The 16,069-nt window shown below is 47.0% G+C and overlaps 1 long non-coding RNA gene across 1 annotated transcript; it reads left to right on the top strand.

Moving 5' to 3' along the window:
* Window positions 1–12,170: 12,170 nt before the first annotated feature.
* On the top strand, window positions 12,171–15,753 carry LOC142803754 (uncharacterized). Its single transcript, XR_012894264.1, has 2 exons — window positions 12,171–12,435; window positions 15,314–15,753. It is a non-coding gene; the product is annotated as an uncharacterized LOC142803754 (long non-coding RNA).
* Window positions 15,754–16,069: the final 316 nt, after the last annotated feature.

Here is a 16,069-nt window from a genome sequence, read left to right as displayed (position 1 = left end):
ATAGTCAATGTCGGGCACCTATATCGTCATAGTACCGCTCGAAATTCGGGCTGATCTTATTTGTCAGCTGTGATGATCTTGGCGCTAATGTCCTGGTTGGTCATGTCCAATCATTTGTTCTTGAGCAGTTTGCTGCACGTTTCGATTTGCTTGCCGTTCTTTCTGGGACATGCCAAACTTGTTGCTACACCACATTCATTGCTTTACACATGCGGCGCACCTGTGACCTTTTTTTGGTGACGTCCGCTACGAGATATCACTCGTGTTCATCCGCGGGCTCAGACTGAAGTGCTCTTACTCACGTTCTCTATTCTATTTTTTTTCTTCGCTCATTTATCACCCAGTGTAGGGACGCAAACCAAATGGAACCTGATTAACCTGCCCGCCTTCACTTTGTCACCTCTCTCTCTTCCTATTTCTTGCTCACGTTCCTAGATACGCATACATTTATTCAGATAACCAGCAGTTATTCACGTTCGATTCCACGTCTGCTCACACACACGTGTTTGCAGTTGTATACTTATGGCTACAATGACAACGCATGTATACACTACTTTGACAAAAAGCATGCTTACTACGGGTTTTCTCGGACTACGGTAATGTCATGGTTGGTTACCGCAGTTTGATTTTACAAGTGTGGTTTGGCTCATGCCAAGAGCGTCAAAATTCGTCGTGCTATACGATATACAACGGTAATTATAAATCAGCCATTTCTATACCAACGTTTTTTGTTGATTATCTGAAGGACGTAAAAGGAAAGAGGTGGGCGAGTCAAGAGCTTTAGTCTTTACAGTCGCACTAGCAGATTTGCAGCATCTTTCGCACACTGAAGACAAAGAGAAATGAAAAAGAAACTCATACTAAGAATGAATCAGTTTTCTAAGAAGTGAAATCATTTTGAAAGGGCATAGTGCAATGAACATGCAACACTCAGCTTTTCGCTGCGAAGGAAAAACAGTCGAGATAGCAAGTGGGGAAAAATCGAGTCAGTGCCTTGGTAAAGGGATACACGGCTAGTGGAAAAGTTTAGCGACCAGACATTGCGGTCATTGCTGGCAAAAACTTCGACATCTCACGCCGACACAAACTCTTGATACTTTATCTTGTTTCCAGATCTTTTGCAGGGTGACTTACAACAGGCTGGCGGCAGCGCAGCGGTACGTTTTCAAATTTTGGCATTCTCATCTGTCATCAAACATCTCAGATTGCCAGTTTTCACTGCAAACGACCGTGTAATTCTATTCCAGTTGACTTCGACTCAAACGGAAACACCGCCGAGTAGCGAGACCACTCCACTCAATCTTCTGTAGCCACTAGAGCAGAAAGCCTAGTGTGATGTTCTGTACTTTTTGTCAATAATTTTAATTTCACTAGTCAAGACCGGCTTTCTCTTGGTGTGAGATGGAAGTGGAGCCTCACGTGCGATCAACGGACACTGGAGTTCCCGCTGGTGTTGCTTTCAGGAAGCGTCAATGCACCGAGAGCGACACTCACAGCAATGACATCATGCACTAACAGCAGTGAAGAGTGCCAATGAGGGTTCACCTTCTTTCATTTTTATTCCTGAACCTTTTATATTCATTTTCTTCTCCAGTGCAGGGTAGTAAACCGGAACTTTTGTTCTGGTTTACTCTCTTCTTTTCCCTCAACCGTATTCTCTCTCTCCGACGACGATACTTTCGAAAGCTGGTGAGAAGCCCCAAATCTAAGAGACAATTGCTGAGCACTTCATCAAAATCAAGTAAGCCTGATATGCGTTCTTTGCGGAATACCAAGGCATTAACTACCCTCTTCACACCAGTTTTCACCATTGACATGAGATCTCTGAACCAGCACACCGTGCTTGTACAACTGAGGCGCTCGAGCCAAATGATATCAAAGAGGTCACACTGAGTACCCGCAAGTACACTCTAGCGATTGACGTAAATCCCGCAATGGCACTAGACATACTTCTCTATGTTACGGGACCTAATGGAATCTAAGTCCGCTTTTATATATATGATTGGGCAAAAAATGAGCATTTGGGTAGTTTATGATGTTGACGAAGCTCACTAAAAACTCAGGGGCACGGAAATACGGCAGACAAGGGGAACGGGGACACGGGCAATGCGCTACTGGCAAGTGAAATTTTTTCTTCGGAAAGACTTATTTAAACCACCATCATGCAAAAATAGAAAAACCCAACGAGTCGACAAGGAACTAAAAACCTTGCGCACAGCATGCTAACGTCAGATGACTTTCCTGAAACGCTATGTGCCCTTCCAGCAAACCGACAGAAGGGTTAGTGATGCAGTCCAGCCCATTCCTTTGGATAACAAAGGCTTCTATATTGTCCCTCTGCACGGACCCCTGTGCTTCTAGATTACTCTTGTCTGATCAAAGGCAGACTGGCAGCTACCTTGGTCACACCCCTTTCTAGAACGTCACTTGACTTTGACATGCTTCATGTTCGCGTCCTGCAGGACGCAAACATGAAGACGCCATAGCTTTTCCGAAAATGAAAATGGAACTTCGAGCTCCAAGACAATAGGCCGATAATCGGATACGTACAAAGGAGAACATGAGAGGGACCGAACACGTAAATCGGAGACAACTGCTTCTAACGCTCGTGGAATATAAGCCCAGTCGAACCTGCTGGACGATCGTGGATAAGGGGGGGGGGGGGGTTAGAGAAAGTGGTTAACAACTTAGAGTACTCTGTACTCTACAATGGGAGAGCATAAAACCGTCCCGAGGGCCTCAGACTTGTACGAAGGCAACGCTCCGATAGATCGACAAGTCACATCATACGAGTCACACAAAGGTCCACGTTTCAGAAAGTTGTATTTACACACAGAAGCGCATTTGTGTTGCTGGTTTGAGGTCACAGGCTTTAAATATGTCGCAAGTTTCATTTTGCAATTCAATACTGCACTTTAACGTGAAACTTGATCTCTTTAGTAACAACGACGAATCTTTAATTCACATCTTGCGTATCGCCAAAGTTAGCAGAGAAAGAACTCGGGAGTTTTTCACAATAGAAGAAAAGGAGGCTAGAGAAGCTTGCATGTTCGTGCTTGACGTACAGCTCTCTTTTTCTTCTTTTCTACTCTTTTCCTTTCTCTCTTTATTTGGTTATTTGTTTATTTATTAAATGCGAAGTTCTTAGCGAACTTCGGCGACTGAGCCTATCTATCTATCTATCTATCTATCTATCTATCTATCTATCTATCTATCTAGCCGCCCATTACTTTTAGCTCTCCTGGCCGTTTCGATAATGGCATCGATACCAAACTTGGTATAGCATAGCATGACTGTATGAAGAACATATCAGACTAGTCATGACATGAAAACCATGATATGTTTGTCATGAATGTCATAATTTACATTGCATGGTCCTTCAGCTCTTGCGGTGTTTTTGTTCACATGGTATGTTGCAAAACTGCTATGGCATGACATGACTGCATGGCAAACACCAGCGACAGACCTTTACATGAAAATCATGACATGCGTGCCATGTAACAACATGGCTACATGCCACGCTCATTATGCGCACGCGGCCATTTCGCTAGCGTCACAGATACAAAGTTTGGCATTACGGTACGGGAATGGATGACGAAAGTATGTGAGTGATGCAAACATGATAAACATGAGATGCGTGTCATGTAACAATATGACTACATGCTACGCTCATTATGTGCTCGCAGCCGTTTCGCTAGCTTCACATGTGCCGAATTCGGTAGTACGTGACGGGAGAGACGACATAGGTCAATGGCACATCCAAATATGATAATCACGACATGCGTGTCATGTAACATGACTGTATGCGCACTCATGATGCGCTCGTGGCCGTTTTGCTCGCTTCACCTATGCCAATTTTCGTATTTGTGATGTCAATGAATGACGAAAGTATATGACTGGCGCAAACATGATAATCATGAGATGCATGTCGTGTGACAACATTACTACATGCCACAGTCAAGGCGCCAATGCACTGTTGCGAAAGACGGCGTCGCCAACACGGTCCCGAAGGCGCCACTGCTTCGAACTCCGCCGGGAAGGTCACCAGCCGTTTTGGTAGCGTAGGTTTCTCAGCTCGCGACTGCTTCTGCGCAGAGCTGATAGACGAGCGGACGAGACGACGGTGAGTTAAACAAGGTTTATGTACAGCATATATACAGAGGCGTTACAAATTCGGCACTGGGGCCGACAGAGACTCGAAGAGCCGAGCTCTCCTCTCTAACACATAGGTCTGCTCTCAAAACGGGTCCGCTCTGACACACATGTCAGCTTTCACCTAGGACCGCCGATCGCGACGCGCCGCAGGGCTTCTTTTATATGCACCGGGTCCAACTCAAATGTCCAACCAGAGGCGCCGCTGATCGCGAGGTCAGAATCCTCCAATGAGGTCGCCGCTGGGCCGCGTCCTTCTTTCTCCTCAAATCTGGAGAGGCTGCGCTGCAGGTGGCTGCACCCAAGGACGAGTGACGTCGCAAGGCATTTCGTCAGACCCGCCAGACAGGAAGGCGCCAGTTGTTTACTCGACGGGCTCGCTTGCGGAGATGACTCACGGCACGTGCACGCCAGAAAGGCGCCGTTGAGTTGTTGATCGCGTCAGGCGGGCGACGCGGGCTGGCCTTGACACAGATTGCCTTTTTCAGAGGCACGGACGTTCGTTGTCGACTCGCAGGCATAACAGCACCCCCGCCGCCAGACAATGCGCCGAAAAGACGAGCTGCTTCCACGGGGCTCGGATGACAGGCGCGCTCGTTCGCCAGGTCCCTCCAGGTTCGCCTCCAGGGCCATGGGGAGAATGCAGCTCCAGACTCTGTCCCGGGAACACATCCCATCCTTGAGGACGGATCCCAGCTCCACTGGCTTGTCGCCACAACTTGTTGACCAGCTTCGCTCGTCTCTTCTGACAATCTTTGGCTTCAGCACTTGTCGATGGTTCTGCAACTTGTCAAGAACGATTCGACAACAGACAACACACGACACAAGCAAGTGCCCTCTGTCACCCGACAGAACACCAGACAAAGTATAGTACAATATATACCTAGCTGCGTGTTTATCGGAATTTCGTTCCCTCTACATCAAGAGGTACATGTGGTACACAAGACTCTTAAAATGAGAACTCAAAATTTTTTTTCACGTACAACAACGTAACGAATTAGAATACCACATAAAGTAAAGTTGGCCCCTTGAGATCACTCTGAACGAGAGCGCTCAGCCCAGGTCGTGATGAGGTCAAACTTTTGCCCCGAATCGCCAGCGAGAAACCGAAAGGTTGAGAGGTTACTAGCTAGAACGCACTACTCAATGCACCTGCATTAGCGTTTAGCTTTCCTTTTTTTTTGTAGCGAACGTCAAAGTCGTGCCGTTGGAGTATCACGCTCCATCTCAGTAACCGGCCACTTTTAGGCGACGATACCTATGCGGTACCAAGAGCGGCTCACACTTACGACGTTGCACAGGGGAACAACGATACGGCTTGCTACGGATTGACTCCTCACCGCTTAGCTCGATATCGTGTTCGATCACCCTCGTGTTTCCGGGGCGGTCCGAAAACACGTCTCCAAACTCGGAAACAATCTTTCTCAGGTCCTCCTTCTGGACTTCACTTAAGCTAGGCTCTAGGTTCAACTGTTCCCAGATTACTTTCGATCCCCCTTCGATTACCTCACAAGAACTAAAAATTTCTGCTTCCTGTTCCTCTGAAGCATTCAACAGCTGATTTACGACCGCTTGATGTTGAACGTAGGGTTTCATCAAGTTGTAAATTTTGTTCTGCCGCCTTCCTAATTTCACTTCATAATTCGTATCGGGAAGCTTCGATATTACATTGGCAGGCCCTTCCCAATGAATCTCAAGCTTGTTCCTTTTGGACGGCTGCAGCAGCATTACCTGATTATCAACTTCAAAAGCGCGCTTCTTTGCCGATTTGTCGTAGTACTCCGACAACATTTGTGAAGCTTTCATGTGGCTTTCCACTGGCGCTTTAATCGAGAGGTCCTCGCGCTGCTCTTGAATGGGCGTCTCTCGATCATCCCTCGACAGCTCGCTCCAACTTTCCGCTATAGGCGAGAGCGTTGCAACCCTCTCGCTCTGATTCAATGGCACCATGTCGTCTCCCCCTACGCATACCGCGCCGGTCGCTTCGGCGACGGGCCGCTCGCGTGACTGCTCACATGACTCACGCGGAAAATTTCCTTTCTGGGGTTCCGTCGACCCGCCGACAAGGTCACTTGAGAGTTCACCGCATTGAACAAGGTCAAGCTTCCGCGAAAGCTTCCGCGCTTGCGATCGCGTGAGGGCCATGTACGCTAAGTTGGGGAAGAACGATTTACCCTGCTCTTTGAGAAGCTGCTCTGAGTTGTTAGAGAAAAGATAAGGAAAACGATCATTTAGCGCGGCAGACACAGCCGCTTCGGTGCGAAGCTTACCGAACGGGCCTTCAATGACAACCGTGGCGATTGGTAAGCGAACACTCTGCTCCTCGGCGACTTGCCTGATCCACGCGCATTCTCCTGTAAAGTCATCCGGAGACACCAATGAAGGATGGACAACGTCCATGGTTGCCGCTGAGTCTCTAAGTGCTCGGCACGTTTTCCTATTCACCCTAATTTCTTGGAGATACGGCTCCAACAACCGCATGTTTTTTTCTGATTCTCGGATTGTTGCGAAGGCAAACTTTTCCTGACAGTTTCTCGCGATGTGCCCTTCCTTTTTGCAGTTGTAGCAGATTAGCGGCTTCCGTGATTCAAATGCCCGTGTGGTATCAGTGCGTTGTTTAGGAACCTCACTCGATTTCTCCGCTTCTGTTTGCCCTTCCCCTACACTGTCCTTCGTAAGAGACGGGTCCTTCTTGAAATTACGGTGCGGAGCGGGTTTCCGTTGATCAGGTTTCTTTGAAAAGCCCTCTTTCCTTTCATCCTTTTCCACGCGCACTGCCCTGCTATGCAACTTTCGGCGAGTATAATACTCCTCAGCTAACTCTGCTGCCTTGTTTAGCTGTACTTCCCCAAGTTTGTCCTGCAGCCAAAGTTTGACATCCTCCTCGATGCAGCGGTAGAATTGCTCCAATGCAACGCATTCCACCACTTTATCGCGGTCGTCATAAACACCTTCGCGCTTGAGCCATTCAATTAAATCGGCTTTAAGACGAAACGCGAAGTCAACGTGTGACTCATTCCCCTTTTTAGCATACCGGAACCTTTGCCTGAAAGCCTCGGGCGACAACTTATAACGTCTCAAGAGCACTTCCTTAACCTCGTCATAGCTCTCAAACGCTTCCCTCGACAAGCAAGTTATCGCGTCGGACACTTCGCCGGGAAGAAGAGCTAACAGGTTCTGCGCCCAAAGAGACCGCTCCAAAGCGTTTCGCTCACAGACGTGTTCAAACTTGACGAGATACTTCGCCATGTCCTCGCCTACTACGAACGGTGGCAGTTGGACCCGAATTCTATAACCGCTGACCTGAACTGTTGGAGAAGCTACGCTAGGCGCCTGCGAACACTGTAGGATTGCCAATTCTATTCGTTTCAACTCGAGGCACTCCTGTCTCTCGGCCTCCTCGCGCTCGCGACGCTCGCGCCTTTCAGCTTCTTCCCGTTCGCGAGCTTCTCGCCTTTCAGCTTCTTCACGAGCTTCTCGCCTTTCAGCTTCTTCACGAGCTTCTCGCCTTTCAGCTTCTTCACGATCGCGAGCTTCTCGCCTTTCAGCCTCCTCGCGGCGTGCTTTGATATCCACCCAGGCCTCATCGACTTCCTCAGCCAACACTCCCTCATCCTTCATGATCTCAAGGATCGCTTGCTTTCGTTTCGCACGGCCCAAAGTAATGCCGAGTTCCTCACAAATTTCGATGAGTTCCTTCACATTAAGGTTCTCCATCGTTCACACTAGCCTCTTGCTGTTTGCCCCTGTTAAGAATTTACTTGCCGTACCCACTATAAGCCTACTAGCAAGACACGCAAGCAATTTTTCACACTCCCGTGTTTACCCCCTCTGCATTAACTTTGGTTTCAAAGCGCTTCGACTTGGCTTGAAACGATCAAAGCTCACTTCAATGCTTCACACAGCCCTTCTCTAAACTACTACAACCTGAGCTAGAGTAGTCTGGTGAACTGAAGGGAAAACATCAGGCACTCACCGCATCGATGTCGCTGACGCCGGCCGATCCCGCAGCTGCCAACCACTGTTGCGAAAGACGGCGACGCCAACACGGTCCCGAAGGCGCCACTGCTTCGAACTCCGCCGGGAAGGTCACCAGCCGTTTTGGTAGCGTAGGTTTCTCAGCTCGCGACTGCTTCTGCGCAGAGTTGATAGACGAGCGGACGAGACGACGGTGAGTTAAACAAGGTTTATGTACAGCATATATACAGAGGCGTTACAAATTCGGCACTGGGGCCGACAGAGACTCGAAGAGCCGAGCTCTCCTCTCTAACACATAGGTCTGCTCTCAAAACGGGTCCGCTCTGACACACATGTCAGCTTTCACCTAGGACCGCCGATCACGACGCGCCGCAGGGCTTCTTTTATATGCACCGGGTCCAACTCAAATGTCCAACCAGAGGCGCCGCTGGTCGCGAGGTCAGAATCCTCCAATGAGGTCGCCGCTGGGCCGCGTCCTTCTTTCTCCTCAAATCTGGAGAGGCTGCGCTGCAGGTGGCTGCACCCAAGGACGAGTGACGTCGCAAGGCATTTCGTCAGACCCGCCAGACAGGAAGGCGCCAGTTGTTTACTCGACGGGCTCGCTTGCGGAGATGACTCACGGCACGTGCACGCCAGAAAGGCGCCGTTGAGTTGTTGATCGCGTCAGGCGGGCGACGCGGGCTGGCCTTGACACAGATTGCCTTTTTCAGAGGCACGGACGTTCGTTGTCGACTCGCAGGCATAACAGCACTTACCCGTGACACGACGCGCGTGGGTGCCGGCGTTGCCACGCCAGGTACCGGACCTGCCGTATACTCGCAGACGCGCGCCGCACTGCGTTGCTTTGACGCATGCGCCTTTCAGCGCGTCCGGCGTTCCTCCGTCAAGAAAAGAGGCAGACGCAGGGCTGTCAAGGTAGCGCTTCGGCCAAATGCAGCATGTCGCATTTTGCGCCGGTTGCATAGGGCCGTGCCGATGGACGCTGGTCGCGCTGGTCGTGTTTGGCGTGAGACTGTTGATTTCTCGCGTTTTGTTAACGTATAGTGTCATTGTGCCCAGCGCGCGCACGCGTCAACGTCACGTTGCAGTATATCGAATCTTCATGATGCGCTAGCGGCCGGTTTGATAGCTCCACATATACAAAATTTGGTGTTAGATGAAGTCAATGAATGACGAAGGCATATCACTGTTGCAAACGTGATAATCATGCCACGCGTGTCATCAAAGAACATGACAGCATACCCCGTTCATAGCGTGCTCGCGGCCGTTTCGCTAGCTTCACATATACTAAATTTGGCATCGCGTGGCGGGAATAGATGACGAAGGCAAGCGACACATTCAAACATGATAATTATGACACGGAAGTCGTGTACGGTATAATTTACCACCAGATCGTAACGTTGTGGTGATTTTAAAGTGACATACCAACCTTCCTCATGCGTGCTTCGCAAATAAATCATCGATTCCCACTGTGCGTGTATCTGCCCAAGAATACTCTCGGTTGCTTTTTGTCGTTGGTTTCGTGTTGGCAGCAACCTCTTGTCACGTGTATATATATATATATATATATATATATATATATATATATATATATATATATATATATATATATATATATATATATATATAACAGACAATAATGCCAAGGAAGGTATAGGGGAAGTTATTAGGCCAATTGTAATGTAAATGAGAAGAAAGCAATGTGGTAGAAAAGATAACTTGCCGTGGGCAGGATCCGAACCTGCGACCTTCGATTAACGCGTTCGATGCTCTACCTCTGAGCTACCCCGACGGCTATCTCCCCAGCCACTTTATTGGGTATCTATGTCAATTTAAACGTGGGAGTGTCAGTCAGCGCCACTAGTAGCCATGGCGGCGAGTGTGGCACACTCTTTATGAGCCTGTTTGGCGTCACGTAGCACGTGAACTTATTACTAACTGGCAGCTGACCAATAGTACCCCGTATACAACCTAAAGGCACTAAGTCTGCCAGTACGACCCCCTCGTTAATGAATAAGGGAAATAAGTGTATACTTAAGGGCTCGTTTTTCGTGTTTTTACACATTACTAATGAGATCTAACAGACAATAATGCCAAGGAAGATATAGGGGAAGTTATTAGGCCAATTGAAATGTAAATGAGAAGAAAGAAAAGTCTCTTCACCCACTTTTCTTTCTTCTCATTTACATTACAATCGGCCTAATAACTTCTCTTATACCTATATATATTATATATATTGTCACGGACTATGGGCTGCTGCTGCGGGTGACAGACGGAGACATGACTCGTTTAGCAACAAAATCCTTTTAATGAGCACACACGACACACACCCTTTATATACAAAGGTACAAAACCCTTATTAGAAACTTCAAATTCAAACTAAACCCCACTAAGCTTACACGACAATCGCACTATAAACCAAACCGTCCTATAGTCAATGTCGGGCACCTATATTGTCTTAGTACCGCTCGAAATTCGGGCTGATCTTATTTGTCAGCTGTGATGATCTTGACGCCAATGTCCTGGTTGGTCATGTCTAGTCATTTGCTCTTAAGCAGTGCGCTGCACGTTTCGATTTGCTTGCCGTTCTTTCTGGGACATGCCAAACGTGTTGCTACACCACATGCTTCGCGCATGCGGTGCACCTGTGACCTTTTTTGATGACGTCCGCTACCAGATATCACTGGTGTTCATCCGTCGGCTCAGACTGAATTGCTCTTGCTCACGTTCTCTATTCTATTTTTTTTCTCCGCTCAACTATCACCCAGTGTAGGGACGCAAACCAAATGGAACCTGATTAACCTGCCCGCCTTCACTTTGTCACCTCTCTCTCTTCCTATTTCTTGCTCACGTTCCTAGATACGCATACATTTATTCAGATAACCAGCAGTTATTCACGTTCGATTCCACGTCTGCTCACACACACACGTGTGTGCGCAGTTGTATACTGGAGGTTACTATGACAACGCATGTATACACTACTTTGACGAAAAGCATGCTTACTGCGGGTTTTCTCGGACTGCGGTAATGTCATGATTGGTTACCACGCTTTGATTTTATATGTGTGGTTTGGCTCATGTCAAGAGCGTCCAAATTTTTCGTGCTATACGATATACCACGGTAATTTGAAAGCAGCACTTTCTCAATAAACTTTTTTTAAAGAATTGTCTTAAGGACGTGGAGAGAAGGAGGTGGGCGAGTGAAGAGCTTTAGTCCTTACAGTCGCAGATTCGCAGCATCTTTCACATATTGAAGACAAAGAGAAATGAAAAAAAAAGTTATACTGAGAATGGAGAAGTTTTCTAAGAAGTGAAAGCATTAAGAAAGGGCATAGTGCAATGAAGGTGCAACACTCAGCTTTTCGCCACGAATGAAAAACAATCGAGATAGCAAGTGGGGAAAAATCCAGTCAGTGCAGCGGTAAAGTGATATACGTCTCGTGGAAAAGTTTAGCGGCCAGACATTGCTGTCATTGCTGGAAAAAACTTCGACATCTGACGCTGATACAAACTCTTGATACTATATCTTGTTTCCAGATCACTTGCAGGGTGATTTAGAACAGGCTGGTGGTAGCGCAGCGGTACGTTTTCAAATATTGGCTTTCTAATTTGTCATCAAACATCTCAGATTGCCAGTTTTCACTACAACCGACAGTGCAACCTAATTTCAGTCAACTTCAACTCGCACGGAAATATTGCTGAGTAGCCAGACCTCACTCATTTCAATCTTCTGTTGCCACTAGAGCAGAAAGCCTTGTGTGATGTTCTGTACTTTTTGTCAATAATTTTAATTTCACCAGTTAAGACCGGCTTTCTCTTGGTGTGTGATGGAAGTAGAGCCTCACGTGCGATCAACGGACACTGGAGTTCCCGCTGGTGTTGCTTTCAGGAAGCGTCAATGCACCGAGAGCGACACTCACAGCAATGACATCGTGCACTAACAGCAGTGAAGAGTCTGCCAATGAGGGTTCACCTTCTTTCCTTTTTCTTCCTGAACTTTTTATATTGATTTTCCTTCTCCAGTGCAGGATAGTAAACCGGAACGTTTCTTCTGGTTTACTCTCTTCTTTCCCCTCAACCTTCTTCTCTCTCTCCGACGACGACACCTTCGAAAGCTGGTGAGGAGCCTCAAATCTAAGAGACGATTGCAACAAACTCAAGTGAGCCCACCATGCGTTGTTTGTGGAATACCAAGGTATTAACTACCCTCTTCGCACCAGTTTTCCCCACTGACAACATGAGATCTCTGAACCGGCACACCGTGCCTGTACTGCTGGAGGGGCTGGAGCCAAACGATATCAAAGAGGTCAGACTGAGTTCCCGCAAGTACACCCTAGCGATTGACGTCAATCACGCCATGGTACTAGACACATTTCTCTTTGTTACGGATCCTAATGGAATCTAAGTCCTTTTTTGTATATAGGATTGGGCAAAAATGGGCTTTGGGGTAGTTTATGATGTTGACGAAGCTTATATAAACTCAGGGGCACGGAAATACGGCAGACAAGGAAAACAAGGACATGGACGATGCGCTACTGGCAAGTGAAATATTTTTCTTTGGGAAAGACATATTTAAACCACCATCACGCAATCATAGAAAAACCCAACGAGTCGACAAAGAACTAAAAACCTTGCGCACAGAATGCTAACGTCAGATCACTTTCTTGAAACGCTATGTGCCCTTCTAGAAAACCGACAGAAAGGTTACTGAGGCAGTCCAGCCCGTTCCTCTAGACCACACAAAGGCTTCTGCAATCTCCCTGTGCAAGGAGCCCCTGTGCTTCTAGATTACTCTTGTCTGATCAACGGCAGACTTGCGGCTACTTTTCTCACACCCCTTCGTAGAACGTCACTTGACTTTGACATGCTGAGGCAAGGTTTCCAGTTTTATTGTCGACTTGTTAGTTTTTGATAAGAATACATGGTGGTTTAACTATGTCGTTCCTGAATGAAGATATTTCAGTTTTAGTACCGCGTCACCTGTGTCCTTCGTTTGTCTTTGTGCCGTATTTAAGAGTCCCTCAGTATATAATAAACCAAAAACAACTCATCCAGCTTTTTACTTTACTGAGTTGACGACGCCATTACCAAAACTGACGTAGCAGTCATGATCAAGCCTGCGGCAGGAGACACTATCAGTGCAATTGTATGTCGTATCGGGATGTCACGATGCTTAAAGATCACATTTTAAAACGAAACAACCTTATCGCATGTAAAAATGGGCCACTTTCGACGCCCTGTTCGCCCTTTTGTACCGAGACCACTTCAGTGCTGGAAGTGCATGAAGTTAGGTCATGTGAGTAGTTTGTGTATGATCGCACCGTTAGTTCCCGATGCACCAGGCCTTACACAATGGACAGGTGCCCTGCTACGATATTGAAATTCCCTATAATTGCAACGGTCCTCATTATGCTTATTCGAGGGAGTGCCATGTTTTAAATGCGAAACATTTCTTACTGAACTTCAGCGACTTTGAGCGTATCTATCTATCTATCTATCTATCTATCTATCTATCTATCTATCTATCTAGCCGATTACGTTTGGATGCTCTCGTGGTCACCCCCTTAAGTTGGCGTGAACCAAAATTAGCATGGAAGATTAAGATGGTTTGACGAATATTACGCGCTGCTCAAGACCTCAATAATGTCACAATCCCTTCACGTATGTCGTTAAACACGTCCTGCCAGACAGTGGCACATACCCGTGGGCGGGTATGTGCCACTGATATGTGGTTATATCCCAGAGGTGATTGACACTTAGTATCTACCCAGGAACGACGAGAACACACCTGGGCCGTTTCAACGTCCGAGCGTTAAGAAATAGCCGAAATTGGTAGCGTCAACCCGACGAATGCAAAGAATAAATTTCAGGGTCCCAGCTGGAATCGAACCTAAGCAATCTGCGTGGCTATGAAGCACTCTACCACAGAGCTACGCCTGGTCTCGGAACTGCTTTTCAAATAGACGTTAATCTTCGTGAAACGTCAATAGTGGTTGCAGTGCTGCCTACCCACTTTTATAAACATTACACATGTGCTTTTTTTCATGCACCCGTCACGTCGGGTTAACGTCAATTGGAGTTGGTTGCCATGCGCTGAAGTTGATTTATGTGGCAGTGTTCAGGGCCAACATCCTCGCGAGCATCAGCGCTTCATACCAGCTTCTGGTGTTGCTAATACGTATGTTCCCGTTGGCATCGTTGCGCAAGTGCAAATCACTGGTTATATAAACATCTGCAACTCTTCAACATATGCCTGTGCATGCAACGCTTGTAGATATATTTAGCATCATTTCATGACGTGTCACACAATAAAAAAAATTGCAACACGGCCACCTTCCTTCCACATGCTTCGCATAACGTCGATGCCGAAGTACGTGGGATCTGCCGAATTTTTTCGATGTGGTATGGAATGATTCGCCCCCGTGGCTTTCATTTTATTGCCAAGGAAAGTTATCCGCGAATATAGAGCGTGTGGCCGTCAAAAAGAGCACCTTGGCATAATATAATACGAAAACGCAGCCTTATGGCAATCACGTGCTCATTACACATAGCCTATTGGTAGCGATACAGCTGGATGTCTCGGTTGAGTGTGCTCCCGCTAAGTTTTACAAATGGTGGGGAGGAAATTGATTAGAGCATGTGTGGTGTTCGTGTTTGGCTTTGTCTTCACCGCTCTTGTACCCTCGGTGTATATCAAAGCTATTGTTTTGCTTTTTAAATTGAAATGTAAATCTTTTTCTTTTATGGAGCGTGCCATTTTTCGCCGTAGTTTTTGGTGTGGCCGTATCCATGAATATATCTTCGCTTGAGCTTTATTATTCAGACAGGCGCATTGCGGGTTTTCATTTTATAAAGCAGCGCAAATATGCACTGCAAATAGAGACAGCAAGAGTCTTAGTTGTTTCTGGCCGAAATGAAAATATGATTATGAAAAACAACATGTACTGAAGCCAAGGTTATTATACTGTTTTAAGAGTGCTGCGGTAATTATATTATAGGGCGAAGAAAGTAAACAAGACGAAAAGACAACTTGCGGCCGGTAGGGACCGACGTTCGGATTCCAAGAATCAGAAGGTTGCAAGCGTCCACTCAATAGGCAAAAAACACATAACGCCTCGGGGTGTGCCATGCGAGCAAGAAAAAAATCAGACACAGTGTGTTTTGACGCTGACGCCTTCTTACAGGGCTGGATGGATGGATTGAACATTGATTGTCTACATGAAAGTAATTGCACACCTGGACGTGCTCGACTCCACTGGCCGGCTGTCTGGTATTCGCAAAGAGATAGCTTGGATGCGGCATTCACCAACGTGTGAAACAATTATTGTGAAAGTTTGTATCGTTTCAATCCTTGGCGAAACCTTCCTTTGTACTGCATCTCCGGCTACCTTTGATGAGACGTCAATTTTATTTTATCTCCTGGTCATGGCTTGACGGAGGAAGCCTTCTCTGCTTTCCTCACGAGCCACGACTGGTTTGACCAACTCCGGGCTGTCCAGAAGGTCCACGATGCGGCGGTGAAGCTTGGCCTCCCTGTCCCAACGTAGGAGCGGCCCGCAGTCTGGCCCCTATAAAAACGGGGTGAAGATTCTTCCGGACCCGAATAAAGTTAACTATCTATCTATCTTGGTCGGGGCTTCGTTTGAATTCTACACCGAGTATAATATACCGCAATCATAGTTACCTTGCTTTTTTCTGTTTTTATGCGTTGTGTATAGCCAATATTACGCTTTTATGGATAGCCTCCCCGCCTTCTCACTTCTGTTTTCTTTCTTAACTTGGTGTATACACAGTAAAGCGGCACTACTGCATTCAGTCGCTGATGTGTACATGTGTAGCAAGGCTGTTAGCATTTCTATCTCACTCCCTTCGTTTATACGTTGTTATTAAAAGCACATTCAGCAGTAAGCCTTGTCGCTGAACTGATCTAATTACAATCG

This window comes from Rhipicephalus microplus, chromosome 1 (assembly GCF_043290135.1).
Source record: "Rhipicephalus microplus isolate Deutch F79 chromosome 1, USDA_Rmic, whole genome shotgun sequence".
Lineage (NCBI taxonomy): Eukaryota > Metazoa > Arthropoda > Arachnida > Ixodida > Ixodidae > Rhipicephalus > Rhipicephalus microplus.
Note: the sequence above shows the minus strand (reverse complement) of the source record. Positions and strands in the feature narration are given on the sequence as shown.